At 44.8% G+C, this 6715-nt stretch overlaps 1 protein-coding gene across 1 annotated transcript in view; it reads left to right on the top strand.

Annotated features, from left to right (window-relative positions):
* CSE1L (CSE1 chromosome segregation 1-like (yeast)) overlaps positions 1-6715 on the top strand; it is a 60264-nt gene that overhangs the window by 475 nt on the left and 53074 nt on the right. The window lies entirely within an intron of this gene.

Here is a 6715-nt window from a genome sequence, read left to right as displayed (position 1 = left end):
CTCTCATTGGTCATGGCCGCGCGTCCGTTCTCGGGGCCCGGTCACCCGCAACGTGGGTGGAGTGGCGCGGCAAGGCCTGTCTGGCTGCACGGCTGGGGATGCCGGCCGCCCCCCGACCGCCCCTTCCCTGGACTCACCTTCCTAAGGAGGAGTGTGCTTCATTCTCTCCGACTGTAAAATGGGCATGGTGATCTCACTCTGCTGAGTTGTTTGTCAGGATTAAATTCTAGTCCATGTACCTGCCCTGTAATAATGGATACCCCTCTTGGGGGAAACGCGATATGGTTTGGTAATTCGGAGCATGGGCTTTGGAATTAGAACGCCCGGGTTCGTTCTAAGATTTAGCCTCTCCCTAGGAGCGTAGCCTAGGGCCGAGCCTCCACTTCCTTATCTGCAAAATGGGGTTGAAAACAGTCTGCCTGGTAAAATGGCTGTGAGGATCCACTGAGTTATTACTGCGCTGTATAGTCCCATCTCATTGTCTACTTCCCCCACCCATCTTTCCTCGTTAGCCACGGTAGACATACTGACATGCCTTTTTTTTTCCTTAAATGTTCCAAGCTCATGCCCATTATAAAGCATTTGGACGTGCCTTTCATTTGCGTGGAAATGACCAACATCAGACCTTTGCAAGGCTGGCTCCCTATCCTTCAAGTTTTACACACCTTAGTTAGACCTTCTTTGACCAAGCTCTCCTCAACTCTTCATCACTTCGCACTAGTTTTAATATACTTCATGCATCGATCGTCATCTATAATCACTTAATAGTTGACTTGTTTATTGTCTGTCTTGACTGCTAAAATGTAAACTTGGAGAGCAAGGGCCTTGGTTTTTTTGGGTTTTTTTGCCTGTCTTGTTCACTGCTGTGTCCAAGTGGCCAGGGCTTGCCACCCACCAGGTGCACAATTATTACTATTCCTTGGAGCCACAGAAGGGGATTTTGTACTCTTGGATCTCACCAGTGCTCATTTTCTCCTTTCTGTGAACCCCCATCCTGGAATTTTTGGCCTTTTTTTCTTTTTTACCCTTTTTATTGAATTTATTGAAGTGACACTGGCTAACAAAATTATACAGGTTTCAGGTACACAGTTCTACAACACATCATCTGTACACTGTTTGGCCCCTTTTTTGTGTTTCCATTTTTTTTTTTGTATAATTCACTTCTTTCCATCAATGCAAGGGAATTCTCTCCCTTTATGATTACTTTGATTTCTGCTAGTTGGGGGCTGGAATAGAGGGAAACCATTTTCTATACAGGATTAAATCGGTTGGAGAGCACTGCTCTAGTTTTGGAATTAATTTGTTCCTTTTAAACTTCATTGAGCTTTAAACTTATAAAATTCTAGGATCTATGTAGTATTTTAACTTTCAGCGATTGTAGCATGCATATTTATGAACATTATTTGCCTGTTAATCTCTGAGATAATAGTGAAGAAGCAAAAATGGACAAGGTTCCATCCCTTGGGTAGCTTATGTTCGGGGATAGGGGGACAACAATACAGATAAATGAATTAGATAGTTTCAGATAAGGACAGGTAACAGGTGATTTGATGATGAAGAAGGTTTCTCAGAGGAGGTGACATTTGAGCTGAGACCAGCCATGGAAAGGTGAGGGGACAGACATTCCCAGGCAGAGGGAATAGGAAGTACAGGAGCTCAAGGACAGGAACAACCTTGGAATAATGGGATATTAGGAAATGGAGCTTGCTAGAGTGAAGAAGAGAGAGGTATCCAGAGACCAGGTCACATAGGGCTTTGTCGGCAACTTAAAGAGTTTAGATTTGATGCTAAGGTGTGTGGTCCTGTGAGCAGAAAGCAGAGGGTGGAGTGATGTTGGGTGATGTTCTTTTTTTTTCTTTTTAATGCATTTTTATTGTTTTCAGAGAGGAAGGGAGAGGGAGAGAGAGAGGTAGAAACATCAATGATTTGAGAGAATCATTGATTGGCTGCCTCCTGCACACTCCCTATGAGGGATTGAGCTGCAACCCAGGCAGGTGCCCTTGACCAGAATCAAACCCGAGACTCTTCCATCTGCAGGGTGACACACTATCTGCTGAGCCAAACCGTCTAGGATTGGGTTATGTTCTTAATGTATGTGTGCCAGATAGTTTTCATACATTGGATCTCTTTTCCTTTCTCCAGATGTAAGGCATCAGGAATGGTTCTCTAATGTGGAGGAAGTATCTAAAGAAAAGGTACCCATCTTGGATTAGCTTATGTCATAGATGTCTGTGAGATGGCATTGGAAAGCAAAGCTTTTATTCCAAAAGTCTTCATCTATACCTGAGGGCCTGTGGGAAGAGGCAAGACTTAGCTATATATATATCATTCTGGTTTCTCTTCAGATCATATTTTAAAGTGTCAAAGTACCTTCATCTGTGGTCAAATAAGAACTTAATTAGACCTGGATCTTGCTGATATATTGTGAATACCTGTGGAGTATTCTCTAAAATTACCTGGTTTGTCATGCTTTCCCAAATCGGGGCTAAGCTTACAATTTGGTTTTATAGACATTATCACTAAGGAGATATAAAAAGGGTTTGTTGACAAATATTTAGTTCCTTATCTAACATTAAATACAGCCATTCAACAGGAAAAGCTTAGAAGTTAGATAAATCTGTCATAATTGATTTGTTGTGGTACATGTTTTTTATTTTTCTGTGTGTGTGTGTATTGATAAGGATTTCCAAAGATAGCTTTGTGGTGAAAGTTCAGTATCATCCCTCATTTAAAGACAAAATAATGAATTTTCCATTTCTAGTTTGAGTCTTTATTTTAAAATCAATAACACTTTACATTTATATATTTTAAAAAATATATATTTTTATTGATTTTATACAGAGAGGAAGGGAGAGGGACAGAGAGTCAGAAACATCGATGAGAATCATTGATCAGCTGCCTCCTGCACATCCCCCACCAGGGATGTGCCCACAACCAAGGTACATGCCCTTGACCGGAATCGAACCTGGGACCCCCCAGTCCACAGGCCGACGCCCTATCCGCTGAGCCAAACCGGTTAGGGCGATCTATGTAATATTTTAACTTTCAGAGATTGTAGCATGCATATTTATGAAACATCATCCTCCCCACATACACACACTTTTCCCCCCAACATGCTTTTTTAAAAAACTTAAAAATAGTTTTATCCGAGCACCTCAACTTTGTCATTTTAGGGTTATTCTATCACGTGGCTTTAGAATCAGTTGTCTTCACTTCTTCCTGTTTGTCACAGTTGACCAGAATAAATGTGAAAAAACATAATGCTTTTGATGGAAAAATCAATCAAGGGCATGCAGCTTTTGAAAATAGTACAACAGATCGATGATAGTATGTAGTAGGTGCTCATCATTGTTGTAAAGCACTAGAGAGATTGCAGTGAACAAAACACAAAGTTCCTACTCATGGAAGGAGAGGCACAGTAAACAAGAAAGCAAATTAATGTGCCTGATAAATTTATTTATTTATTTTCTAGCAGCTACATTTTATTTTATTTTATTTTTATTTTACTTCTTAAAGTATTACAAAGAGTATTACACATGTCTCCTTTTTCCTCCCCCTTGACATTCCCCTGGCTTCCCCCATCCCCCAGTGTCTTGTGTCCATTAGTTATTCTCATATGCATGCATATAAGTCCTTTGGTTGATCTCCTACTCCCCCAACCCTTCCCAGGGTTCCCACTGTAGTTTGATATTCTGCTCAATGCTGCTCTGCCTCTGTATCCATTTTTGTTCATCAGTCTATAATGTTTCTTATTATCCATAAATGAGTGAGTTCATGTGGTATTTTTCTCAGCTTCCCAGGGGCTGTCCCCATCTCACAGGGGCCGCCTCAACCTCACAGGGGCCGTCGCAGGCTCACCGGGGCCGTCTCAACCTCACTGGGGCCGTCCCAACCTCACCGGGGCCGATTCAGCCTCACTGGGGCCGATTCAGCCTCACCGGGGCAGTTTCAACCTCACCGGTGCTGTCTTGGCCTCACCGGTGCCATCTCGGCCTCACTGAGGCTGTCTCAATATCACCGGGGCCATTTCAACCTCACCGGGACCCTTTCAACCACACTGGGACCGTCTTGGCAACACCAGGGCCATCTCGACCTCACTGGGGCCATCTTGACTTCACTGGGGCCATTTCAACCTTGCCGGGCCGTTGCAACCTCACTGGTGCATCTCGACCTAACCAGGGCCGATTCAACTTCACCGGGGCCATTTCAACCTCACCGGGCCGTCTCACCTTCACCGGAGCCGTCTCAACCTCACTGGGACCGTTTCTGCCTCACCAGGGCCGTTTCAGCCTCACCAGGCCCGTTTCAACCTCACCGGGGCGTCTCAACCCCACCGGGGCCGTCTACCCTTGCTGGGGCCGTCCCAGCCTCACCGGGGCCGTCTTAGCAACACAAAGTTTGGCATTCTGTCCTTTATTAGGCGGCTCCTTGCTGGACAAAATCTCCAGGCGTTCCTGGTGGCTGAATATCTGGTATGCTTGCTTAGATTTCGTTTTCTACCAAGTGCACACACTGCCTGTCTGCCGTCACCCAGCGTCCCATGTGAGACTGGATCTGGTGGGCCTGCCTGTGTGTTTGCTGGTACAGCGGTTCTACGTCGCCGGCCCAGCCAGGTCCGGCTCCGGCTTCCTCCGAACCTGATTCTGCTTCTTTATTATGTCCCTTATGTATGCGAGGAGTTGAAATCTGCATTCTGCTGGGCTGGGCTGCAAAAGCATAGGTGGTTCTCTTTGTGTCACTACCACAGCTTGGTTGGGGATGTAATTTGAGTAGGGGGGGATCCCCGGGAATCACCAGGGCGGGGCCAAGGGCAATGGTGTCTCCACATCTATTTGCCTCTGCGCAACTCAGCGACTCACATCCCTGAGTGCCGGCGAGCAGTTCCATGAGACAGCCACTCTCACCGGTGTGTTGCAAGGCCGTCCCGCTTCTCCCCGTAGGGGTCTGGGTCCTTAGAATCCCACCCCAAACACACTCAGTGGATTTGAGCGTCCGCATCCCCTTCTGATTAAAAAAAACCGCGCATCCAGTTGCAGCCACCCTGTTGCGCGATTCCATACCTCCGTTCTTGGAGCCTCTGCACACCCTACTCGGTCTCAATACTCTTCTTTCTTTCCTTCCAGTTGTAGAGCTTCCACTGGGCCAGCTTTCCCATGGTTCTGAATGACAACTGTTTCTTTTATAGTTGGTAGTCTTGATGTTGTGGGAGACAGCACGCACAGGTCTGTACCTTACGCCACCATCTTGGTTCTCCCCTGATAAATTTATTTAGAAAAATAGAGTAAGGGAATGGAGATTGGGTGAGTGCTCTCAGAGAGGACAGCCCAAGAAGGCATCTCTGAAAAGAGATGACATTTGAAAAGAGACCTGAATGAAGTGGGCAGTGAACCATGCAGCTCTCCAGGGACAGAGCTGTCAGGCAAACAGGACAGTAAGTGCAAAGCCCTGAGGCAAAAATATAAGTACTGCCATTATATGAACAGTAATACAGGACAGATTTCAAATTCACTTTTTTTTTTAATTCTTATCCAAGGATATTTTTTCCATTTTAATTTTTTTTTAATATATATTTTTATTGATTTCAGAGAGGAAGGGAGAAAGAAAGAGAGTTAGAAACATCATGATAAGAGAGAATCATTGATTGGCTGCCTCCTGCATGCCCCCACTAGAGATCAGGCCCGCAACCTAGGCATGTGCCCTTGGCCAGAATCGAACCTGGGACCCTTCAGTCCGCAGGCTGATTTCTCTCTCATCGATGTTTCTAACTCTCTCTCTCTCTCCCTTCCTCTCTGTAAAAAATCAATAAAATATATTTAAATTAAAATATATATATATATTTTTATTAGTTTCAGAGAGAGGGAGAGACAGAAACATCAGTGATAGAGAATCATCAATCTGCTGCCTCCTACACCCCCTACTGGGGATCAAGCCTGCAACACAGGCATGTGCCCTGACCGGGAATCTAATCGTGATCTGTCTGGTTCATGGGTCAACGTCCAACCACTGAGAGACACCAGCTGGACTCCATTGATTTTTAGAGTGGAAGGGAGGGGGAGAGACAGAAAAACTTCAGTGTGAAAAAGACACATCAATTGGTTGCCTCCAGGGAGATTGGGATCAGGCCTGCAACTGAGGTACGTGGCCTTGAATGTACTGAGGGCCAATGCTCTATCCACTGAGCCAAACCGGGTGGGGCTCTCTTTCTTTTTTTTTTTTTTAATCTTTACTGTTCAGATTATTACATTTGTTCCTCTTTTTTACCCCCATAACTCCCCTCCTCCCAGTTCCCACCCCACTCCCGCCCTCACTCCCCACCCACTGTCCTCATCCATAGGTGCACAATTTTTGTCCAATCTCTTCCCGCATCTCCCACACCCTTTCCGCCCCAAGAATAGTCAGTCCATTCCCTTTCTATGTCCCTGATTCTACTGTAATCACCAGTTCATTCTGTTCATCAGATTATTTGTTCACTTGATTCTTAGATTCACTTGTTGATAGATGCATATTTGTTGTTCATAATTAGTATCTTTACCTTTTTCTTCTTCCTCTTCTTAAAGGATACCTTTCAGCATTTCATATAATATTGGTTTGGTGGTGATGAACTCCTTTAGCTTTTCCTTCTCTGTGAAGCTCTTTATCTGACCTTCAGTTCTGAATGATAGCTTTGCTGGATAAAGTAATCTTGGTTGTAGGTGCTTGGTATTTATCACTTTGA

Source organism: Myotis davidii, unplaced genomic scaffold (genome assembly GCF_000327345.1).
Source record: "Myotis davidii unplaced genomic scaffold, ASM32734v1 scaffold935, whole genome shotgun sequence".
NCBI lineage: Eukaryota > Metazoa > Chordata > Mammalia > Chiroptera > Vespertilionidae > Myotis > Myotis davidii.
This window is presented reverse-complemented; position numbering and strand designations above follow the sequence as displayed.